The sequence below is a fragment of the Vicugna pacos genome, unplaced genomic scaffold (assembly GCF_048564905.1).
Source record: "Vicugna pacos unplaced genomic scaffold, VicPac4 scaffold_77, whole genome shotgun sequence".
NCBI lineage: Eukaryota > Metazoa > Chordata > Mammalia > Artiodactyla > Camelidae > Vicugna > Vicugna pacos.
The window spans coordinates 659,241-684,956 of record NW_027328758.1 but is presented as its reverse complement, the minus strand read 5'-3'; the positions used below and the strand labels follow the sequence as shown (position 1 = coordinate 684,956).

At 39.6% G+C, this 25,716-nt stretch overlaps 1 long non-coding RNA gene across 1 annotated transcript in view; it reads right to left on the bottom strand.

The window, feature by feature from the left end:
* Positions 1–21,854, bottom strand: part of LOC140694656 (uncharacterized) — a 31,924-nt gene extending 10,070 nt beyond the window's left edge. Inside the window, exons 1-2 of the long non-coding RNA XR_012070240.1 lie at positions 21,717–21,854; positions 521–643 (exon numbers count right to left, since the gene is read on the bottom strand). This is a non-coding gene — a long non-coding RNA (uncharacterized lncRNA). The remainder of the gene's footprint in view (positions 1–520; positions 644–21,716) is intronic.
* Positions 21,855–25,716: the final 3,862 nt, after the last annotated feature.

The following is a 25,716-nucleotide window of genomic DNA, read 5'->3' as shown; positions in this document are numbered from 1 at the left end:
ACCGGGACTTAGTTCAAGACAAAGGGGCACCTAGTCTATGATGAAAAGGAGGCCGCAATAATGAAGGCACATGTGAAAAAATGGGAGTCAACTATAAAAACGAATGTGTCTTTCCTTCTACATCTATGTCATAGCAGCTAATTTATATTTTGCATTTATTTTTTGGTGTTATGAAAGGATACAAATCAATGCCTCTTATACACTTATACCAGTCTTTTTCTTTTCCCCCTTTTTACTGTTATGAAGGAAGGACCACACGTCTCTTCTGTGTCCACCATTCCAGGCAGTGCTCCTTCACCTTGGCTACACATTAGAATAACCAGAGGAGCTTTATAAACTTCCCTATGCCAGAATGCACCCCAGGCCTCTAAATACCATCAAATTTGCAGTGATGGAATCCAGGCACCAATATTTTTTAAGGTCCCCTGATGATTCCAACATGCAGCCAAGGCTGACAAGTCCAGAAGTAAACAGACTAAAGTGCATCTAAACAGCGCCCGCTTTTCCTGGGTAATCTCACCTATCTCCACATGGGGACACCGCACCTCCTATTCTGGCCGGACTTGTTCTTCCTGCTCAACCGTGTCCAATTTGTACTCAAGTTCTGCCTGGCGCCGCTTCCAGAACTCCAGAAGTATGGTGACTAACAGAGAGAGAGAACAGCAGATTGTGGATCTTCAGTGATGACTGATGCTTCAGAAATCTGTACTTAATATTTATTACACTTAACACTTTGGTAAATGGTTAATAAATTCACATTTTATTTATAGGCGATACTAAAGAGAAAAATGAGTTAATAACTTTTTTTAAGAAAAAAGAAAATGTAGATAATTTATTGAACTTTTGGAAACAGACTAGCTGTCTAGCTCAGGGGAAAGATATTAACGTGATGGTCAGAGGCAAGTGACTGTGTCTGATGCTAAAGTGCCAGCTACCAGGACATTATGCCCACTAAAAACACAAATATTGGGGGGAAGGGTGGGTATAGCTCAGTGGTAGAGCACGTGCTAAGCTTGTACAAGGTCCTGGGTTCAAGCCCCATTGCCTCCATTAAAAAAGAAAGTAAAAAAAAAGCACAAGTAGCCGTCACAATTTAAAAGCACTGCACGGTCCACCCTCAAAATCTTCTCCTCACATCCCTCTGTCTTTTCTGTCCGAAGGGCCTGAGGGTGTGGAAGGGGATAAGAATGCTTTAGTAACAACTGCATTTCTATTTTCCACCACCCCAGTCACACAAAATTAAAATAATATTCTTAAATATGGAAAACTGCCATTTTCCACAATCTTCGATAAAGAAATTTTTAGAATTCGTCATTCTGTTATAATACTCGTAACTTCAAATAGTAGACAAAAACAACATGACATGTTAATTGAAAATGTGGCTTCAGGGTAAATCCCCTAAGCCCTTCTTCCAACCAAAATGTTACCCCTAGGCCCCAACTCTAGAGAAATTGCAGAATAACCACTGTTCCCTCCACCGTTATACCTGAGTCCCTACCATGCTCTGAGAATAAAGAGAAAAAGGACACAGTCCCTGCTTCCGGGAGCTCCTAGTTGCACAGGAGTCATCGTGAAATGATGGCTGAGGAGGCGTGTTAAGAGGGCTTGGATAACAGTCAGCAGAGGGTGCTCGGGGCAGAGAGCCGGAACTGTAGCCAAGGCTCTCCCAGAGGAGGGAACCACTGTGCTGAGTTCTGAGATGCCCTAGAAGTGATCAGGTGAATGTATAATGTTAAGGCTATTTCTCCCTGGGGAGCTGCACATTCAAAGGAGGGAGGCCAAAGAGAGCCAGGTCCCTTCCAGGAACTGCAAATAGTCTAGAAGTGAGCACAGGGTGTGGGAGGCAGGTGAGGCAACCAGGTGGAGAGATCACAGGTGCACATCACACAGGAATCTGTGTGCCTCCAAGGTAGAGGTGACATGCAAAGTGATCTAGAAAGAGACAAGATAGAGGCAGGGAGATCTATTGGTAGGTTCTTGTGAAGACCTGCTGAGGCCCCGCCTGGAGGAGACAGAAGAAACATTTCAGCAGGTGGACGGATTGGCCACAGGTGTGATGGAAGAGCAGGAAGAGGTGAAAGATGCCAGGCAGATTTCTGGCTTTGGCAGTGTCCTAAATTATAGTGCCATTCCCAGAAATAAGAAGGGTAGGAAGAGGAGCAAGTCATGAGAGGAGACAACTGATTCAGTTCTGGCTGGGTGCCTGTGGGCTCCAGGAAAGATGTGCAGAAGGCAAATAAAAGTCTAGAAATCGGGAGAAAGTTCTAGGCTGAGCCAAGTAGTTTTCCTGTTTCAACAGGCTAATGGATGTGAGTGGACAAGCTCACGAGAAGAGGTGTATAGGGGTAGCTCTCACCCTTCTGCACATGGGAAGCATCTGGGAGCCTTTAAAACATAGTGCGTCCCAGCCTGGAGTGGGGACTTTGTACTGTTTATTATTTTTTAAATACTTCTTTCATTTTGTGGGGAGTAGTTAGCTTTATTTATTTTAATGGAGGTACTGGGAATTGAACCCAGTACCTCTTGCATGCTAAGCACGTGCTCTACCACTGAGCCGTACCCGCCCCGCCTTTTTTTGGTTTTAGACATTAGCTCTACTGAGCAGTCAGGGTTGAGAATCAACCTGCAGAGAGAAGAGAGCCTTGGGGTAGAGATCAAGGAGAAGCTGCCCGGATCCCTGCAGACCCCACCAGGGGCAGCCGGAGACGCAGGGAGCCTGGGAAGTTCTGTGAGGAACGTGAACTCAACACTCCCCAAAAGCGAAGACGACAAACATATTTCAAGCTCCCAATTCCCAGCAGTGTTTGTTCTGACGTTACTAGTTTCCAGTAATACTGAGTGAGAATAGAAATTATCTGGACACAGGGATCATATTCAAATGCTGGTTCTGACCATTCTTAGCTGCGTGATTACTGATTAAAAGGTTACCCGTCTGCCCCGTGTAAACTGGGGGACCTTGCACCGTGCTCGTGGGCTGCTGTTAGCGTAATGAAATGACATCTACAAAGGCCCTCCTGACTCTCAGAGGTAATTGCTACAATTGTCCCCACTTGGGACACCAAGAAACAGAGGCACAGAAAGCTTCAAACATTTGCCTAAGATGAGGGTTGGGGTCAGGAATCAAGCCAATGACTTCGTGGATCCAGAGCCGAGGATTTTCTTACGAACAACACGGCACTGCCCAGGCTCCCTGCTCCAAAACCCGCCTCCTTTGGCTCAGCTCCATGGCGCCTGCGCTGCACAGATGCCCTCACTGCCTGCCTGCCCGCCCGGTGTCTGACCCCGGCACTCCTCCCTCCGTCCCACACAGCGCTTCCTTGGGCACACCAACCCTCACAAGGCCATTGCTGTGGCTACTCGGATGTTTACACGGAAACGCAGGGGGCAGCCCAGCTTTTTGCTATAGATGCTGCTGTCAGTGGAGGCAAGGAGCTCACAGTTGGTCAGGGAGGCAACTTCTGGTTTCCTCCTTGGCTGGAGAGCTGGATGGAATCCAGTTTCCCTCTGCAACTTAGACATCCAGCATGAGACCTATGTAAGGCCATCTGGCCTCTCAACATAGAAATGATGTCCCTGCAGCCGTACTTATCATTGTAATCTCCTGGCCCCACCAGGGAGCAGAGGCCATGGCCTGTTGTCCACCAGGTTTTGTTTCCTTGCACGACAGCTACAATGGGGTGAGTTAACACCGGACCAGAAAATCTACAAAGCCCTGGTGTACTATTTCCTGATACTTGCAGGTCACCCAAATACCTCAGATTCTCCAAGTAAACAACTAGTAAGAGGAACTTAGATGGTTCGTCTGTCAGACCCCTGATGGCAGGACTGATTTGGCCTCTTCTGTGCTCGGGTGATCCGTTATCCTCTTGTGTGAACTTCCCCGAATGAAAGAGACTGTTCTTTGTTTATGGGCTACGGAATATTTGTGGCTGTCTGACCAGAACCTTCAAAAGTAAAACTCTTGGTGAGAATCGAAGCATGGCACCCACGTCTCATGAGCTCAGCTACCGAAAAGCCTCATTTAGCCAAGACTGTGGCCAACACCAGGGGCCCATGCTGTTGAGTGTTGTGTCTGGACAGCAATGCCTCCACCACTGAGAAGCTGCCCCACCACTTGTGCCCTTGTCCCCATCGAGGGGGAGGTGACGCATCCATGGATGAAAGCCATGAGGGCACTAGGTGACTGTGGACCAAGATGTGACTGCCCGATCCTGTCCCCCATGTGACCCATGATAGCCTCACATGCAGAAAATCCCTAGAGAGGCCACTTCTTGAGTGAATGGGTCACTTATAAGCCAACTGTCCTCGGGCCGCCTAAGAAGCAACACAGTGTACACAGTGAGCCACCCACTCACTGATGTCCCCAAGGCTCACAGTTCCCTAATGTGACACCAGGTACCCCCAGCAAACAGAAGACCCTTACTTTACAATTGACTTGAGAATTCTACTGCCAACAATGCCTTCCACCTTCCACTTATGAAGTTTTTTCCACTCTGTCCCCTGCTCCGCAATTGTGCAATCTGTCCAGAGCACCTTCATCAGACAGGAGGGAAGGGGGCCGGGAAAACCATTAAAAGAATGGCACAGCCATTAGCACCAAGACGGTGGAAAAGTCAACTCCCAGTAGATCTTGAGCTTCAATAAACACTCTCCGAAATACAGCAGGATGCTAAATGGCACTCCCACAGGTGCCAGGACAGGTTCAAGGCTGACCATTAAAGGTCAAAGTGTGAGGGGTGGCCCAATTTCTGGGAATCCCAATACCTTTCCCACAGCAGTTGGAATATTCCTCCCACTTATTAGCATATGAAGATACTGAGTGCATAAAAACTAACAACCCCACACCTCATGGCTGCTCTCTCTGCTGAGGGAGACAGCTCACAATATGTCTGTGGAGTGTATATCTACTTTTACTTTAAACTGGAGCACCCAAAACCCACGCCTCATGGCCTTTCTCTTGCCTTCTGAAACAGCCCACTCTGTCTGTGGAGTATATATCTCTCTGAATTAATCTATATTTACTGAACTGTGGCTCTCTCTTGAATTCGTTCCTGTGCAAACCAAGGACCCACACATCACGAGGTGCATCTCAGGGACCCAAATAAGACCTGGGATACGGCCATCCTCTCCCCCACATTTTCCTGTATCATATATTCCTTCCCAAAGGATCTCACCTTGTGCACTCCAAAGTAGACAGCACTCATGTGTCCTGACCTGGATCTGCTTCTGAATTTATCATTTCTTATGTCCACTAGAACATCACCTTCATGAGGACAGGGAATTGGTTCTGTTCACAAAGGATGCACCAGCACATCACAGGTGCTGGAGAAGTATTAGCTGAATGAATGAACTGTGGGAAGTCCTGGGAATTCCACGTGGAACTCCTAGCAACTTGGGACCCTGCTGACTCCAGGTGCTCCCTGCTACTCATGGCTGACCTCTTGTCACCACTCTCTGCTCTGCCATCACCTGAGTCTGGATGAGCTGAGATAAGCACACACCCCGGAGAGCATGGCGAATGATGCATGTCGTTTCAACACACTCGCCCTTTGACTGCCAGGGGTTACTTAGGATGGACAAACTGAAGGCAGCACCATGTGCACCGCCCTAACCTACAACTCACTTGAAGCACCAGGAATGCACACATGGGAAGCGCAGGCCCTTTCCAACCTAAGGAGAGGGACTATGGGTGAGAAGAGGGTCTCTGTCAACTAACAGTCTCTTTAAAAGCCCAGTCTTAGAAAAGCTCTTTAAAGACACTTTTGGTATCTTCCTTGTGTTTCTGTAATCCCTCCAGATATTGTCATTTTAATCTATGCATCAGAAATACAGATACTCTTGAAATCTCTATTGAATTTCAATGAAGAAAATCCTCAATTTCCTTCTCAGCTAAGAAAATTACTGCACTTTATATAAAAAAAGGCAGCTTTCTTTCATGAGTTTCTATCTTCAAACACCTAATTCCACAAGAATCATTGAAGCAGGACATGAAAATCATGCTGTGCTTTATCACATACAGGTGGGCAGGGATGAAATGAATGAGTACTGATCTCATGAGACGGGAAGGCTGGGGCTGTCTTATTCCTGCTACAGATGGAAGGGTCCTTATCTGTGAGGGGCAGGAAGGACCAAGGATGAGAAACCAACATTTTCTAACCCATTTCTCTTTTTCAGAGTCCCAGACAAAACAGTGTGATTGTATCAACAAAAACAAGAACAACTGCACCCTTTTAAAATCACGCCACAACTTTACTACTACACACGACACTCTGTCACTGACCTAAAGGCTGATGACAGCCAAGAAATTTGCAGGGATCTTATTCTGTGCTCATCCCTTTTTGTCTTTGGGACCTCAGGAAATTTACCTCCTCCCCCTGAGTGTCAGTATCCTCATCCTTCAAATGGGAGTGTAACAGTCATTCATTTGCTCAGTGTCTATTCGAGAACAGGAGACGGCTTATGAAAACAACAACAACAAAAAGCAAAACAGCAATTCTGATCTGTACTGTTTTCCTCCTCCTCCCTGAACATGAACGTACAAGGTAAAATGGCATCTTTCACTAAATCCCGAACTTAAGGAGCATTTCTGAAAAGGAAGTCACAGGACTGCCGTGTAACCGAGAAATGATCTGGTGAAAAAGAATGAGTTGCCAGCAAATCCTCAATACCAGTAAGGGTACAAACCCTGGGAGCTACAGGCATGGGTGGGAGTTACTAGTTCCCCATTTCACAAAGCCGAGAACTTTGCAGGGTCCATGAAAGACACAGATAGCCCAGTACAACCACACCATGTTTTGGAGTACACCGAGGCCACATCGCTGCTGACCTGTACTTCTTTGTGTCCCAGAGCAAGGGCCCTTGGCGGGGGTGACTGTGTTTGAGGCTGGACAAGAACTTCCTGTTCTGTCTCTTTTGCTCTCTCTCTTCCTGCAATAAAACAACTGGTAGGACTCTGGTGGGGAGCACTGCACCCACATTCTCTGACAAACCACATACCAGGCAGCTCTAGCTGATCTGAGATAGGACTCTTCAATGAACATATATACACCAAAGTCAGGCAGAAGGCTGCCTGTGACCCTGGGAATCCAAACCAGCTTGTCCTGTTAATCAGGATACTAGACATCTAAAGAAAGTGTGCACCAGATGAAGACGATGCCTTAGACAGCATTGGTGGTTATGTCCAGCAGTGTCTAAGGACAAGTCATGCTCTGGTAGATGGGAGTATTTTGGTTGCTTTCAGAGTTTGCTACTGAAGGGCTGGGACATTTCATTGGGCCTTGAATCTCCAGACCCCTTTACTCACCTAGGCAGACAAATTAGGTGAGCCAGCTCAGCCTTCATTCCAACTTCCTAACCAAAAGGCTGTGAGGTTGAAAATATATTTCTCAGAATCTTCTGCAGCAAGGGTTCCAGATGTGGCTTTAAAAATGCCCATCAGAGATTGAGATTTGCAATATTAACTACTATATAGAAAAATAGCTAAAAAAACTAAATTTCTTCTGTATAGCACAGGGAACTATATTTATATCTTGTAATAACATTTAATGAAAAAGAATATGAAAAGGAATACATACATATATATGTGTATATGAATGACTGGAACATTGTGCTGTGCATCAGAAATTGACACATTGTAACTGACTATACTTCAATTAAAAAAAATACATATAAATATAATGTCCATCAGCAGCTTCTGAGTGTCACTAAAAGCAGAAAGCTAGATGAATGGAGGTAGAGGTGGTTGGAGGAGCTAGGTTATTTTGCTGCGGTGGATGCAGCTGGCATGTCAGAGATCTAGAAGGAATGCTCACAACAGCCACTCACTTATCTGCAAGTGAGTTAGGGTAACAGCTTCCTGAAATCCTCCCCACCCGTCCTGATGAGCCAGGTGTTTGGCGTTTCTCTGGAAATTTCTAGGCGCAGCCTGGAACTCAAAGGTAAAAATTAAAAACTGCAGTCAGGCAGCAAAGATCCTGGCAGGATGTGTTGGACAAAAGTAGGTCAGAATCAACAAGGAATGGGGAGGGGATAGAACGTGTGCTGAGGACCCTGACTTCAAGGGTGGATTGTCTGTGTTGAGGAATCTGAGTCAGTATGAGTAGATGGATTGGTGTGGAATAAAATGGTGGCCATTGTTAAGATAAGTGAATGATTTGGACTTATTTATTAGAGGAGGTTTTTTTTTTCCCCTTCAACATTTATCATTTCTAGGGAGAAGTAAAATACTCTGCAACACAACATCTAAGTGCAAAAGAGATGTTACGGGATGATGGTGGTATGAAAAATTTCAGTTCTGCAGTTCCAAGATTTCCTTAATGAAGTTAACAGCAGTTGGTACTTAAAATAAAATAAGGTACTTATAATAAAGACATTATCATATGTATATATCCTTAAAGATACACATATGGTTGTATAAGTGGGCCTGAAATGTGTTCTGCATTCTAAAATCCAATGAAATAAAATCAGTAGCACAATATGCCTGTCGGCTCTATAAACATGATGTAGCTAATGATCACAGAAAGCAAGGTCAGCTAGGAAAGTTGAGATTTGTCTTTTCCAGTGTGAAAGTTAATATTTTTTGCTTTACTTAAAAAACATTTTTTAATTAGGGCTGTCAGCATCCTTTGGTATACGGGGTTCAGTAGATGTGTTCAGATGTTCTAGATAGTGAATCAGAGCAAAGACTGAGGTTTAGACAGCAGTTAAATGCCCCACCCGTGTGATCAGCATCCACATACTGCTATACTGAAAATCATTAAAAGTGAGAACTTCATTAAAGCAAAGAAAAGAGAGGGCAAAAAATAGCCACAGACTACTGGAAGTTTTGTAACGTGTAAAAATGACAAAGGGCTATTCAAGAGCATATTTTTAAAAACCCCTACACTTTAATAAGAAAAACAACAAACTGACAACAGGTTGCACACAGCTCCCTGTAGGAGAAGCCATGAAGATGGACTCTTATGTGAATGGAGCTGGAGGTGTAGAATTAGTTAGTCTTGCAAGTAACTCAGTTAAAAACAAATGCAAATGGGATACACTTCTAGAATATCTGAGTAAAACTCTTGGAAATCTTACTCCTCTATGAAGCAATGACAGTGGCAAAATTTGTCAAAATTAACCTATGTAGAACTCTGGAAATTAAATCAAGGCTTCCATCAATCCAGGGAATGTTTATTTGAGAAAAATAAAACAGCTAAATCTCCATAAATATAGTAAGATTTGTGACATTGTAACTTGATCTACCCCATCCCTGTATCCTCACCTAAATGGTGGCCTTTAAAAGCAATAGTCTCACAATCAAGGTGGGGGCAGAAGTGATATAAAGTTACCCAAAAAATCCGTCCCTAGAGACCTGTCACTATGTGACCTATAACAAACTCATGCTGTGCAAACAGCCTGTCCCCTGAGTGTGTGTGGAAAACAATCAGCAGTGAGTATTTAACATTACAACTGGCTGAGGCAGTGGTACCAGGAGGGGCTAGCTAGATGCTGACTAGGAAACTTAGAAGGCAAAACTGAGTAATGAGACGTTCTGGGGGTGAAGGTAGGGTTAAAAAGCTCCAAAAAATTCTGATAATTGTAGAAGGCCGTACAAATGTGTGGCACATGGAAAGGAAAGATCTGAGAAAATCTTAAGCCTTCAACTTTGGCTGAAGTTGAGGTTCTGCATAAGCAAGAACTAAATGCTACAGAAGAGCTGCAGACTGCCTGCCGGTGCTGAGGCCATCCCTCAGCACGTGGACACACAGCCACCTGGAAACAGCTCAAACGATTGTCTCCAGGCATCGAAAGAAATCACTATCCAATCATTATTACAGTGATGACAACTAGGCTTTCTGCACACACACTGATCTCATGGCCATGCATGATAAATAATACAGACTTTACAGAATTTGTTCACGAAAGTAAATAAATAGCTGCAGCAGCAACGACAATGGAATCAACGATAAACCCTGGAGATGAGGAAAATCTGGCTTTCAGATCTGCCACATTGTAATATTTTAAATGTCCAGTTTTCAACAGAAAATTACAAGTTGTACAAAGAAACAGAAAAGTTTGCCCATAACAGAGGGGAAAAATAAGTCAATAGAAACTCCCTGAGGAAGCCCAGACACTGGACTTACTAAACAAAGACATAAATAAGCAATTACACATATGTTCAAAAAGCTAACAGAAACCATGCCTAAAGAATTAAATTATGTGAACATCTCATTGTACAGAGAATATCAATAAATAAAATTTATGCTAAAAACCAAGTAGAAATTCTACAGATACAAATATAATGACTAAAATGAAAACTTCAATAAGAGGTTTCTCTGTAGATATGAACTGGTCGAAAAAACAGTCAGTTACCTTAAAACTAGTGAGATTATCCAGCCTGTGGAACAGAAAGAAAAAGGAATGAAAAAAAATGACCTCTGTGCCAGAGATAGGTGGGACTCCATCAACAATACCAATACACACATAATGGGAACACCAGAAGGAAGGAGAGGAAAAAAGGGGCAGAAAGAATATATAAAAAATTAATGGCTGAAAACTTCCTAAATTTGATGAACACATTAATTTGTACATCCCAGCAGCTCAACAAACTCCACGTGGTATAAACGTAGAGGCATCTAAAATAGGCACATCAGACTCAGTGTGTCAAAAGACAAGAACGAAGGACCTTAACAGCAGAAAGAGAAAAGTGGCTGAACATATAGAAAGTCTCCTCAGTAAGACAGTTGATTTCTCATCAAAAACCATGGAGACCAGAAGGCATTGGGATGGTATCGTCAAAGTGATAAAAGGAAAAGACTGTCACCAAGTATTTTATAGCCAGCAAAATGATCCTTCAAAAAAATTAAAGGAGAAATTAAGACACTCCTACAAAAAAAAAACCTGAAAGAATCCATTGCTAGCAGGCCTGCCCTACAAGAAATACAAAGGATAGTCCAGCAGGTGTAAACGAAAGGACACTCGCCTGAAAAATATAAAGCACTACTACATGAGTAAAAAAATAAAACAGTATAAATAGAGTATTACATGTAAATGTTTTGTTCCGTTTGATGTAAAGGACAACTGCATAAAACAATACATATGAAACTGTGTAGATGTACTTGTAATGCATAAAGGTGTAATTTGTATGACAGTGACAGCATGAGGAGGGGGAGGGAAAAGACTGATACCTAAGCAAAGTTTTGGTGTACCATTGAAATTAAGTTGGCACTCATGTGAACCAGATTGCTTTAAAACAAGATGTTAATTATTATCTCCAGGGCAATGAAGGAGAAGTAAGGAGGAGGAAGAGGAGGAGGAGGAGGAGAAAAAGTTAAAATAAACAACAAATTAAAATGGCACACTTGAAAATGCCTACTTTGTACAAAAAAGTGTAGTAATAGAGGAATGGGAAAAAAAAGACATATAGAAAGCAGATAGCATATGTAACTTCAACCTGATAAGAAATTACATTAATGTAAATGAATTAAACATTCTAATCAAAATACTAAATGCAGAAATAAATGGAATAGAGAATAGATGAACAACAGAGAAAAATCAACAAAAAGAAAAGTTGGTTCTTTGAAAAGATCAACAAAATTGACAAATTTTTAGCTAGTATTAAAAAAAGACAGAAGATTCAAATTACTAAAATGAGAAATGAAAGGAACGATGTCACTACTGCCCTTACAAAAATAACAAGGAACATAGGGGATACCATGGATAATTATATAGCCAATAAATGAGATAATCTGGATGAAATGGATAAATTCCTAGAAGGACATAAATGACTGAAGCCAATTCAAGGAGAAATAGAAAACTCAAATAATCCTACAGTAAGTAGTGACGGAAATAGCAGTCCAAAATATTCCCACAAGGAAATGCTAGGCCCGTATGGCTCTGCTGGTGAATTCCATCAACTACTTAAAGAAAAAACAAAAACAAAAACAAACCAATAAAGAAAACAATGCTTCACAAACTCGTCTAAAAATAAAGAGGAGGGAACACTTCCCAATTCATTCAATAAGACTAGTATCACACTGATACCAAAACCAGACAAAGGCAACACAAGAAAACTAAAGACTATCTCTTATGAATATAAATGCAAAAATCCTAAACAGAATACAAGGAAATCCAATCCAGTAACATATAAAATAGACCACAATTAAGTGGGATGTATCCAGGTATGCAAAGGCAGTTCAACATACAAAAGTCAATTCATGTAATATGCCATATTAATAGAATAATGGATAAAAACTAGGAATAGAAGAGAACTTCCTCAACTTGACAGAGAACATCTATGAAAAACCTGGAGCAAAGATCATACATAATGTTGAAAGACTGAATTATTTCCTCCCACAATCAACATTGTACTAGAGGTTCTAGTCAAAGCAACCAGACAAAGAAAATAAAGCCTCTAGATTTGAAAGAAAGAAATAAAACTGTTTTGATTCCAGATGACATGATATTATATATTGAAATCACAAGGAATCCACAAAGGAAAAAAAGAGAGAAAAGAAAAAATGTCCAATTAAAATTAATAACCCAGTCTGACCAAAATTGTAAGACACAAATCAATATATAAAAAAGTAATTATATTTCTATACAACAGCAGTGAATAATCTAAAAATAAAATGAAGGAATCATTTTCATTTACAATAACATCAAAAAGAATAAAATACTTAGGAATATTAACAAAAATACGTGGAATACTGAGAAAAATGTCTGAAACTTGTATATAGAAAACTAAAATACTACTGATAGAATTTAAAAATGACCTTAAATAAATGGAAAGCTCTTCTGTTTTCATGGATCAGAAGCCTTATTATTGTTAGGATGGCAAATGTCCTCAAAATGACCTATAGGTGCAATGCAACTCTGGCTTTCTGGCAGAAATGAACAAGCTGATTCTAAAACTTATATGGAAATGCAAGATACCCAGAATAGTCAAAACAATCTTGAAAAAAAACAAAGTTTTGAAGTTTCCAAATTCAAAACTGACTAACATAACTGTAATCAATACAGTGTGGTACTTGCATAAGCAACAGACAAATAGATTGAGAGAAAAGAATTGAGAGTCCATAAACAAACTCTTACACATAGCCATTTAATTTTTGACAAAGGTGCCGTGACAATCCAAAGGGGAAAAAATAATCTTTACTTAAATGATGCTGGGACGCCTGCACAAACACCTGGAAAGAAAGAAAACTGAACTTTTATCTTAACACCATTTATGAAAGTTAACTGAAAATAAATCACAGACCTGAAACTATAAAACTTTTAGAAAATGAACAATGAGAAAATCTTCAGGACTTTGGATTACAAATACTTGTAATAAATGACACCAAAAGCACAAACAGCAAAAGAAAAAAATCAAGTAAACTGGACTTCAGTAAAATTAAAATCTTCTGTGCTTCAAAGGACTTCATCAATAAAGTAAGAAGACAATCCACAGGATGGATGAAATTATTTCCAATATTTTCCCTGATAAGGGACTTTTATCCAGAATAGACAAAGAAGACTTAAAACGTGACAATACAAAGACAAATACAATTAAAATGGGCAAAGAATTTGAATAGATATTTCTCCAAAGAAGACATAAGAATGGGAAATAAGCACATAAAAAGATGTTCAACATCAGTAGGCATTAGGGAAATAGAAATCAAAGCACAATGACATGCCATTTCACACCAACCAGGATGACAAATATATATGATATATGATATATAAATATGTATCTATAAACCCGGTAATAAAAAGTGTTGGGGATGTGGAGAAACTGGACTACTCATACATTAGTACTGGAAATATAAAATGGTGCAGTCCCTTTAAAAACTACTTCAGCTATTCCTCAAAATGTTAGAAGTAGAATACATCCCAGAAATTCCATTTTTTGATATATCCTCAAGAGAACTGAATATATGTGTTCACACAAAAACTTGTCCATGAGCATTTATAGCAGAATTATTCATCATCAACTGATGGATGGATTAGCAATGTGGAGTATTTATAACAATGGCATATTACTTGAACACAAAAAGGAATTTGGGTACTGATATATGCTACACCATGGATGAGCCTAGACAACGTCACACTAAATGAAAGACGACAATCAAAAAAGGCAGCATACTCTATGGTTCTACTTATATTAAATGCCCAGAACAGGCAAATCCGTAGAGGCAGAAAGTAGAGTGGTGGCTGCTGGGGGCTAAAGGAAAGGAAGGTTAGGGACTGACTTACTAAAGGGTACTGGTTCCTTTTGGGGGTGATGGCTACAAAGCACTGAAATGTACTTAAAACCCTAATACACACTTTCAAAGGCTGCATTTTATGGTATGTGAATTATATCTCCATAAAGCTGTTATTCTTGAAGCTGAGTCCACTTATGGAGCAACTGGCACAGCACTGACTGCAGCATCTGGAGGGGGAGGGACCCACCGGCCCACCACGAAGGAGAGCAGCACCTGACCCAGTGTTGGAGGGGCATGATATTCTTGCCGATGGACACTGTGAGTAGCACAGATGAAGGGGCCAAAAGAGCAAGCTGAGTTCATGAAACAGAGTGAAGACACAAAGACCGCTCAATAAAACCATTAAGAGCGCACAGTCTCTAGGAGAACACATCTTTGTTTTTTAAATCTTTTTATATCTGTTTTATTTTCTATAACCTTTTTAATCTTTACTTTTTAAACATTTCTATATGTTTACAGTTCTCATTTCATTTTTAATCCTCTTGGTTTTGATCTGTTATTGATTATTCACAGGTTTCAAATTTTGTGTTTTGATTTTTTTCTTCTTTTTATTAAGGCTTTTAAAAGACATCTCAACTTGACTGCTATTCTGCTTCAACTTGCTCTTCTATTATTGATTATACACTGTTTTCAAACCTTCTTTTCCTCCATTCTTTAAAATTCTCTCTCTCTCTTTTGTTTTTAAGTTATATTTTCACATAGGCTTTAGATAGATAAATAAATAAACTCCTTTAAGGACCACAATAGATAACTGATACTCCTTAAGCCACAGTGCCAGAGATATATGAGCAGTATGAAAAAGCAGAGGAAGTACTCCCAATTAAAAGAGCAAGAGAAATCCCCTGAAAGTACGATCAATGAAATAGACATTGATGGCCTACTAGATCAAGATTTCAAAAAAGAAGTGATCAAATTACTGAAGGAACTAAAAGAGATAGTGTTTAGAGACATAAAATATGTCAAAAACAAAATAGAAGCTATAAAGAACAGCCAATTAGAATTGGTAAATTCATTGGCTGAAATGAGATCTGATCTAAAGGCTGCAAAAATCAGGCTAGATAATGCAGAGGAACGAATAAGTGACCTAGAAGACAGGACAACAGAAAGCACCCAATCAGAACAGCTGAGAGAAAAACAAATACAAAACAATGAAAACAATATAAGGAACCAATGGGATAATATAAAGCATGCCAATCTATGCAAAATAGGGGTTCTAGAATGGGAAGAAAGAACAAAGGGGATGGAAAAGGTATTTAAAGAAATCATGACTGAAAACTTCCCAAACCTTAAGAAGGAATCAGACACCCAAGTACAGGAGGCTCAGAGGTTCCCAAACAGGAAGAGCATAAAGAGACCCACACCAAGACATATTATAATCAAAATGGCCAGACTGAAGGATAAAGAAATGATCCTAAAGGCAGCAAGACAAAAACAAAGAGTGAGTTACAAGAGAACTCTCAGCTGATTTCTCTACAGAAACACTACATGCCAGAAGGGAGTGGCAAGATATATTCAAAATTCTGAATGAAAAAACAGATGCAGCCTAGGATACTTTCTGCAGCAAGGCTATCCTTTAGAATAGAAGGAGAGATATAGATTTTCACAGAGAAGCAAAAACTAAAAGACTTTAGCAACACTAAACCCATGCTAAAAGAAATATTGAAAGGTCTACTGTAAATAGAAAAGAAGTAGGATGCTACAGAAATGAGAACTCTAACTGGAAAGGTGATAACTACCATGAATTACAAATAGAATAAAGATGAAATTGTAAAAGAAGACATCTAAATCATTGAGTGGGAGCGGGAAGCAAGAAAATATAGAGTATTTTTTCTTTCTTCTTCTTCTTTTTTTTAAAATTTTTTGTTCTCGGTAGGATGGGTTTGAGATTACATTTCTATCTGTTTAGTACACACAGTTAGAGTAATTGGTTAACAGACTTACAAAAAAATGTAACCACAAGCCAAAAACTTACAAGTGAGTCACAAAAACTAAATACAATCCAAGATAATACAAAGGAAAATTACCATACCACAAAAGGAAGAAGAAAGGAACAGAGAAGAAATACCAAATCAACTGCAAAAATAAGTTCAAAATAGCAATAAACACTCATCTATCATTAATTACTGTAAATGTTAATGGACTAAATGCTCCAGTCAAAAGACAGAGTGGCAGACTGGATAATAAATCAAGAACCTTCAATACACTGCATATAAGGGACATGCTTTAGGGAGAAGGACACATACAGATTGAGAGTGAATGGACGGAAAAGGATAATCCATGAAAATGGAAATGACGAAAAAGCAGGTGCAGCACTACTGATTTCGGACAAAATAGACTTTTAAACAAAGGCCATAAAGAAAGATAAAGAGGGACATTTTATAATGATTAAAGGAGTGATACAAGATGAAGATATGACACTCGTTAATATATATGCACCCAATAAAGGAGCACCAAAGTACATACAAGAATTACTAACAAAGATAAAGGGGGATATTGATGGGAATATAATCATAGTTGGAGATTTTAACACTGAATTAACATCACTAGACAAATCTTCCAGACAGAAAATAAACAAGGCAACAGAGAAATTAAATACTACAATAGAAAAACTAGATTTGGTGGATATTTTCAGAGCATTACACCCCCCAAAAATAGAATATACATTCTTTTCAAGTGCACATGGAACATTTTCCAGGATCGATCATGTACTTGGACACAAAAGAAACCTCAACAAATTTAAGAAGATAGAAATTATCTCAAGCATCTTTACTGACCACAATGCCATGAAACTGGAAATCAATAACAGAGAAACAAAGGAGAAAAAAAGAAAAGCATGGAGATTAAGCAATATGTTATTGAAAAAACAATGGATCAAAGCTGAAATTAAAAAATACCTTGAGACAAATAATAATGAAAGCACAACCACTCAAAACCTATGGGACACAGCAAAGGCAGTGCTAAGAGGGAAGTTTATAGTGATACCGGCCTTCCTCAAAAAAGAAGAACAATCTCAAATAAACAAGTTAACCCACCACCTGAATCAATGAGAAAAAGAAGAACAAAAAGCCCCAAAAAGCAGCAGAAGGAAGGAAATAATAAAGATCAGAGAGGAATTAAATACAATAGAGATTAACAAGACCATAGAAAAAAATCAACCAAACCAAAAGCTGGTTTTTTGAAAAAGTAAATAAAATAGACAAACCTCTGGCCAAACTCACAAAGAAAAAAAAAGAGAGAGCACAAATTAGCAAAATAAGAAAGGAAAATGGAGAAATTACAACAAACAAAATAGAAATACAGAATATCATACGAGAAAATTATGAAAAACTATATGGAACCAAACTGGATAACCTAGAGGAGATGGACAAGTTTCTGGAAACATATTGTCCACCAAAACTGAATCAAGAAGAAACTGAACACTTGAATAATCCGATCACTAGAAAGGAAATAGCAATAGCAATTAAAGACATCCCTACAAATAAAAGTCCAGGACCGGATGGCTTCACCAGGGAATTCTACCAAACATACAAAGAAGAACTCATACCAGTCCTTCTCAAACTCTTCCAGATGATTGAAAAGGAGGGAATACTCCCAAACTCATTCTATGAAGCCACCATCACCCTGATACCAAAACCAAGCAAAGACACTACAGAAAAAGAGAATTATAGGCCAATATCACTGATGAACATAGACGCCAAAATCCTCACCAAAATTTTAGCAAATAGAATCCAACAACACATAAAAAAGATTATTCATCATGACCAAGTGGGGTCCATCCCAGGGACACAAGGCTGGTTCAACATACGCAAATCAATCAATGTAATACATCACATCAACAAGAGAAAGGACAAAAACCACACGATCATCTCAATCGATGCAGAAAAAGCATTTGATAAAATTCAACACCCATTTATGATAAAAACTCTCGCCAAAGTGGGTATAGAGGGAACGTATCTCAACATAATAAAAGCTATATATGACAAACCTACAGCCAGCATAGTTCTCAACGGTGAAAAACTCAAAAGCTTCCCACTAAAATCTGGGACAAGACAAGGATGCCCACTATCACCACTCCTATTCAAGAAAAAAAAAGACATTTTATGATTAAAGGAGCAATACAAGATGAGGATATTATAATCATTAATATATATGCACCCAACATGAGCACCTAAGTACATAAAACAACTACTAACAGAGATAAAGGGGGAAATTGATGGGAATACAATCATTGTCAGAAATTTTAACACCACATTAACATCACTAGACAGATCTTCCAGACAGAAAATAAATAAGGTAACAGAGAAATTAAATGATACAAGAGAAAAATTAGATTTAGTGGATATTTTGAGAGCATTACAACCCCCCAAAATAGGATATACATTATTTTCAAGTGCACGTGGAACATTTTCTAAGATTGGTCATGTACTTGGTCACAAAAGAAGTCTCAACAATTTTAAGAAGATAGAAATTATCTCACGCATCTTTATTGACCACAAAGCCATTGAAACCAGAAATCAACTACAGAGAAACAAAGGAGAAATAAAGGAAAGCATAGAGATTAAACAACATGCTATTAAAAAATCAATGGGTCAATGATGAAATCAAAGTTGAAATTAAGAATACCTTGAGACGAAAATGAAAACACAACCACACAAAACTTATGGGACGCAGCAAGAGTGCTAAGGGGAAAGATTAGGGCGATACAGGCCTTCCTCAGAAAAGAAGAACAATATCAAATAAACAGTCTAACCCACCAGCTAAAAGAACTAGAAACAGAAGACCAAAAACACCCAAAAGTCAGCAGAAGGAAGGAAATAATAAATATCAGGGAGGAAATAAATAAAATAGAGTTTAAAAAAAATAAATAAAATAATCAATGAAACCAAAAGCTAGATTTTTGAAAGAGTAAATTAAATCGACAAACCTTTGGCCAAACTCACAAAGAAGAAAAGAGAGAGAGCACAAATTTGCAAAATAAGAAAGGAAAATTGAGAAATTACAACAAATAACATAGAAATACAGAATATCATATGACAATATCATGAAAAACTACATGGAAAAAAATGAATAACCTAGAGGAGATGGACAAGTTTCTGGAAACATACAGTCCACCAAGACTGAATCAAGAAGAAACCGACCACTTGAACAAACCGATCACTAGGAATGAAATCAAATTAACAATAAAAAAACCTTCCTACAAATAAAAGTCCAGACTGGACAGCTTCACCGGGTAATTCTACCACACATACAAAGAAGAACTCATACCAGTCCTTCTCAAACTCTTCCAGAAGATTGAAAAGAAGTAATATTCCCAAACTCATTCAATGAAACCACCATCACCCTGACACCAAAACCAGGCAAAAACACCAGCAAAGAAGAGAATTACAGACCAATATCACTGATGAACCGAGATGCAAAAAGTCCTTACCAAGATACTAGCAAATAGAATCCAACAGCACATTAAAAAGATTATATATCATGCTCAAATGGGGTTCATCTCAGGGACCCAAGGGTGGTTCAACATATGCAAATCAATCAATGTAATACTTCACATCAACAAGAAAAAGACAAAAACCACATGATCATCTCAAAAGATGCAGAAAAGCTTTTGATAAAATTCAACATCCACTTATGATAAAAATTCTCACCAATGTGGGTATTGAGGGAACATAAGTCAACATCATAAAAGCTATATATGGCAAACCTACAGCCAGCATAGCACTCAAAGGTGAAAAACCCAAATCTTCTCACTAAAATCTGGGACAAGACAAGGATGCCCACTATCACCACTCCTATTCATCATAGACATGGAAGTCCTGGGTAGAGCAATCAGACAAGTAAGAAAAGTAAAGGGGGTCTAAATTGGAAAAGAAGAGGTAAAAGTGTCACTATATGCAGATGACACGATACTATATCTAGAAAACCCTGAAAGGTCCACACAAAAGCTACTAGAGCTGATCGAAGGATTTATCAAGGTAGCAGGTTACAAGATTAATGTTCAAAAATCAGTAGCATGTCTTTACACAAATGATGAATCAACAGAAAAAGAAGTAAAGAAACAATCCCCTTTAAAATAGCACCCAAAGTAATAAAATATCTAGGAATAAATCTAACCACAGAGGTTAGAGAATTATACACAGAAAACTATAAACCATTGGTGAAGGAAATTAAAAAAAAATTTAAGAAATGGAAAGGTACCCCATTCTCTTGGATTGCAAGAATCAATATTGTTAAAATGGTCACACTGCCCAAGGCAATCTACAGATTTAATGCAATCCCTATCAAATTACCCAGGACATATTTCACAGAACTAGAACAAATCACAATAAAATTTATATGGAACCAATAAAGACATAGAATTTCCAGAGCATTAACGAAGAAAAAAAGAAAGAGCCTGGAGGAATAACTCTCCCAGACTTCAGACAATACTATAGAGTTACAGTCATCAAGACACCATGGTATTTGTACAAAAACAGACATATAGACCAATGGAACAGAATAGAGCGCCCAGAAATGAACCCAGAAACTTTTGGTCAACTAATCTTCGACAAAGGAGGCAAGAATATACAATAGAATAAAGACAGTCTCTTCAGCAAGATAAACATAAGACAAGATACAATAAACCTCGTAGAAGAAAATACAGCCAAAATATCTGACATACATGTCAGAAATGCTCCCCTAGGGCAGTCTACACAAGCAATAGAGATAAAAGCAAGAATAAACAAATGGGACCCAAAGAAACTTACAAGCTCCTGCACAGCAAAGGACACCATAAGTAAAACAAAAAGACAACCTAGAGTATGGGAGAACATTTTTGCAAATGAAACTGACAAAGGTTTGATCTCCAGAATATATAAGCAGCTCAAATGACTTAATAAGAAACAACCAAGTAACCCAATCCAAAAATTGACAGAAGACCTAAACAAGCAATTCTCCAAGGAAGACATACAAATGATCAATGGGAACAGAAAAAAAGGCTCAGTATCACTAATTATCAAAGAAATGTAAATCAAAACTACAATGAGGTATCACCTCAAACCAGTCAGAATGGCCATCATTCAAAAACCCACAAATGTCAAATGCTAGAGAGGCTGTGGAGAAAGGGGAAACTCCTACACTTCTGGTGGAAATGCAGTTTGGTGCAGCCACTGTGAAAAACAGTGTGGAGATTCCTCAAAAGACTAGGAATAGACTTGCCATATGACCCAGGAATCCCACTCCTGGGCATATATCCTGAAGGAATCCTACTTCAGGATGACACCTGCACCACAATGTTCATAGCAGCACTATTTACAACAGCAAAGACATGGAGACAGCCTAAATGTCCATCAACAGATGACTGGCTAAAGAAGTGATATATTTATACAATGGAATACTACTCGGCCATAAACACTGAAAATATAGCGCCACTTGCAACAACATGGATGCTCCTGGAGAATGTTATTCTAAGTTAAGTAAGCACGGTAACAAGGAATAAAGAGAAGTTACCTCCAGGTACAGTTATTTTGATTAAAATATCCATAGAGAAAGCAAGTCACCCGCACGACTGCTGCCAGGAGGAGCATCTGAGTGTAATAGCCCAGCCAAGCAAAGTAGATTCCGACCTTCCCTCTGTAGAATTTCCTGCAGAAAGACAGAAGGCAGTTTCAGAAGACACACATAATCTCTCTGTAACTTCATCCTCATGTTAATTTCTTTTTTCTTTTTTTTGTGGAGGGGGCATAATTAGGTTTATTTATTTGTTTTTAAATGGAGGCATTGGGGATTGAACCCGGGACCTTATGCATGCTAGGCATGCACTCTACCACTGAGCTATACCCTACCTCCATGATATTAATTTCTGATTCTATATCAAGGGGGCTTTAAGTTTAAACCTCTGACTCAATTCACACTTAAAACATATGCGTTTTCATAGCATCCCCCAAATTCTACCGTAAAATAAGAAGTATTTTATGTATTATAGAAGTACAGATAATTGGTTCACCTGCTGAAGAGAGATAAATGAGAACAGAGCAAAGGAGGGGACGAGATCGATTCTGAAGCAGATGCAGGGGATCATCACCACTCACTGGACAGTCTGGCACATTCAACAAATCCCCACAAAGTTCATTCTTAACAGGCTTGACACAAGTGGACATCAACAACTGGCTCAGTCATCTGCTCCTGCCTTATCTCGGGAACTTCCCTGGAGCAAATGCATCGTAAACCGCAGATAATAAGGAAATGTCTGATAATGATAACAACTGGGAGTGCAATGTCTCTCTGACAAAATATTTATAAAACTCATTGTGGGAATGGGAGAGGGCAGGAGGGATGTGACTGAAGATGGTACTGCCCTGTATTCTTTGTATCCAGCACGTCTGTTATTCGTAGGTTTTAAAAACTCTTCAATGTTTCTCAGTTAATCTGGAGTAGATGGAACAGGCCAGGGAGGCAAGATTAGAAGAAAGGAGGCAGGGCATGAAGCGGTGCAAGGCTGGTCCTGAAAGGGAGACAGACACAGACAGGCAGACACAGACGGTTCAGAAATGAGGCAGAACGATCAGACGGCTGCTCAGGTGTGTCTTGCTGTTGCTGATACTTCCCTCAACTGGCTCATTACTGACTCGGCAGTGCTGGGTAAAACCTGTGGATTTCCTCAGCTCAGAGTTCTCTCTGAGGCTTCCGGCTCAGTCTGGAGCTCCCCCCCTAGGGGGGACTCAGCTCTGAGAACAGCCTGGAGTCCTGGGAAACTTCACGCAGGAACCCCCTTGGGCTGGACCAGCGCTCACAGGGCTGCTGTGAGACCAGCTCCATCGTCAGAGACCTGGGCATGGACCATTCCAAGTGGAAAAGGGCTGAGCCCGATACCAAATCAGATAGGAGGGACAAAGTGTGTTCATTCTCATGTGACTGGGCTTTGTGGCCTGGATCACAGATGGCAGGCTCAGGATGGTGTCTGGCAGAGAAAACCCTGGCAATGGGTTTGAGATGTCTTGGACCCTTTCTTGTTAAGCTTTTTGTAATACATTCTTATCAACTTTCCATCCTGAAAATGCCACATTCAAAACTGAAAGAATGTTAGAAGCTGCCTACTCCAACTGCCCAATGGTAAACACACCCTGCTACAGTTAGAGACCTGGGCAGGCAGCCTCTGCCTGGATTTTAACAGTGACGGGGAGTTCATTATTTACAAAGGTTACATGTCGGTAAGAAGGCAGACAGAATTTTTGAACCTTAAACAGATGTCTGCACCCTAGTCCTTGCTGAAAGGCTAGGAATAATGAGGATCCCTTCAAATGTATTTTGTCTGATTGTTATCCCTCTCTGTCAAAAACACCCCAATTCTTAATATCAAATTTTCAAAATTCATCTTTGATTTCTTTTTATCAAAGTTATACCATACATTCATTAAAGAGTCAAATAGTTCTCGAACACCAATTCTAAAAAGGAGCAATTCCCAACAACCGCCCCATTTTCTGGCAAGAAGCAACCACGTTCAGCTCCTACTGCTGACTCCTGGAATAATTACTCCCTATCTCTGACTAATATCCTTGTAACGCAGCCTACTGACTTTTTCAGCTTTATGTATCACCAATTTAACTTTGTATTTTGGAAAATGAGGATTAAGCTCTCTTTCAAACCCCATCTCATCTACACACCCAAAACTTCATTCTTCCAACCTTTTGATACAATTACATTATAATTTTGATCAGATCAGTAGCCTTGCTTTACATTATTAGCTCTCTGTACAGACTGTCCACAGCTGTAACAAGTTGGCTGCTAGGCTTACTTTTTTCTTCCCTACTTTGTTTTTCCTGGAGTTAATAATTGTCTTGGTGGTTCATAGGTTAGATTTCTGTGCACTTAACAATTCAACCACAGACCTTCCCCTAATGAATAACTTTCTCAATACTTTCCAATACATTGTGTACAAATTTCATCTCCTTGAATAAATCTCTTCCGATCTCCTTCAATCTTGATTAATGACATGCTAGTCTTGTCACAGAACTCAAGGGGCCACTAGTGGGAAGCAACAAAGGAAACACATGGACCAGGGGCAGGGAAAAGATCAATATATTTTCCTTAGCAAAACATACTTAAAATAGTGGGAAAATTGTTTTCTTTACAAACACAGACACAAACACCAAAGCCCATAAAGAATGATTAAAGAGCCTTCAAACCCATTGCCCTGCCATCAAATTCTGCATAACAAAACAAAAATAACAGAAGGAAAATATCATATAAATATGAATCTCAAGGGGGATGGGGTACACTCAGTGGCAGAGTGTGTGCTCAGCATGCATAAGGTCCTAGATTCAATCTTCAGTACCTCCATTAGAAAAAAAAATTTAAAAAGTAATGAAAAATGTATCAACTTTAAATATTTAGATATGTACAAATATCCTCTTTTAAAACTGTGTTCTACAGGATAACCCAGGTTAAGGAGAAAGTGCCTCTTCATGACTGTGATCCTGCTGATAATTGAAGGAGGAAATTAGTGTATGAACACATGAAATAAAATCCCTTATAAAATAATGACCCCAGGTGACAATCATTATTGGCTGCTGTCATCACAAAAAAGAGTCAACTGGAAATTATGTACCTTATGACAGGAGTACAAAACTTCACATAACAAGTATTCTTGCACAAAGTTGAACCTCAATCAGATCAAGATTTTAGGGGAGAATCAAATCACTTAGCTAAAGCAAATACATAGGATGGAGAAACAAGTCTAACACCACAGGGGGGAATGAAATCAGCTAAACAGGAAATAGAGATACCCCTCAGGAATTTCAAGGAAAATGAGAAACAGGAAAATTTTTTATTCAAACCCAGTTGAGAGATATGCTAGCTGCAATGTCTCAATCTAGTCTGGATCCCGATTTCAACCCCAAAACTACTTAAGAGTGTATTTTTGTGACAATCAGGGAATTACTTTGTAACCCTAAATAAAAAAGGATTATTCCAATTGTATTTGAAAGAGACCTTGTCATTTCACTAATGAAAGGTTAAGCTATGTAGGATTGTCTTCAAAATGATCCCGTAGTGGGGGAGGGGAGGAGGTGGAGATGAAAGATGCAACAACAGTGACTCTGAGTTTATAATTCTGGAGCTGGGTGACTGATACAGGCAGGCTGGCTGTGCTGTTCTCTCTACTTCTGTAAATGTTTGAACTTATCCATAAAATGTGAAACAAACAAAAAGACTTCAGTGTTTTAAAACCCTCACTTTGAAGGTTAAGAGGTTTGCCCAAGTAGGTGGGCACCTGCATGGGGCACTGAGATTAGGAAGATCAGGCACCTGGCTCCAGGCTGTCCTGGGCCTACCTTGACCCTCCTCTTCTCCTCACCATCCACAGCCAGCCCATAACTGTATCCTGTCAGGTCCACTCCCCAAACACATTCATCCCTGGCTCCCACCATCTCTCATCTGGCCCAATCCAAGAGCCTCCTACTCGGCCTCCCTGCTTCCTGGGTCCCTGCCATTCATTCTCCACATTATCTTT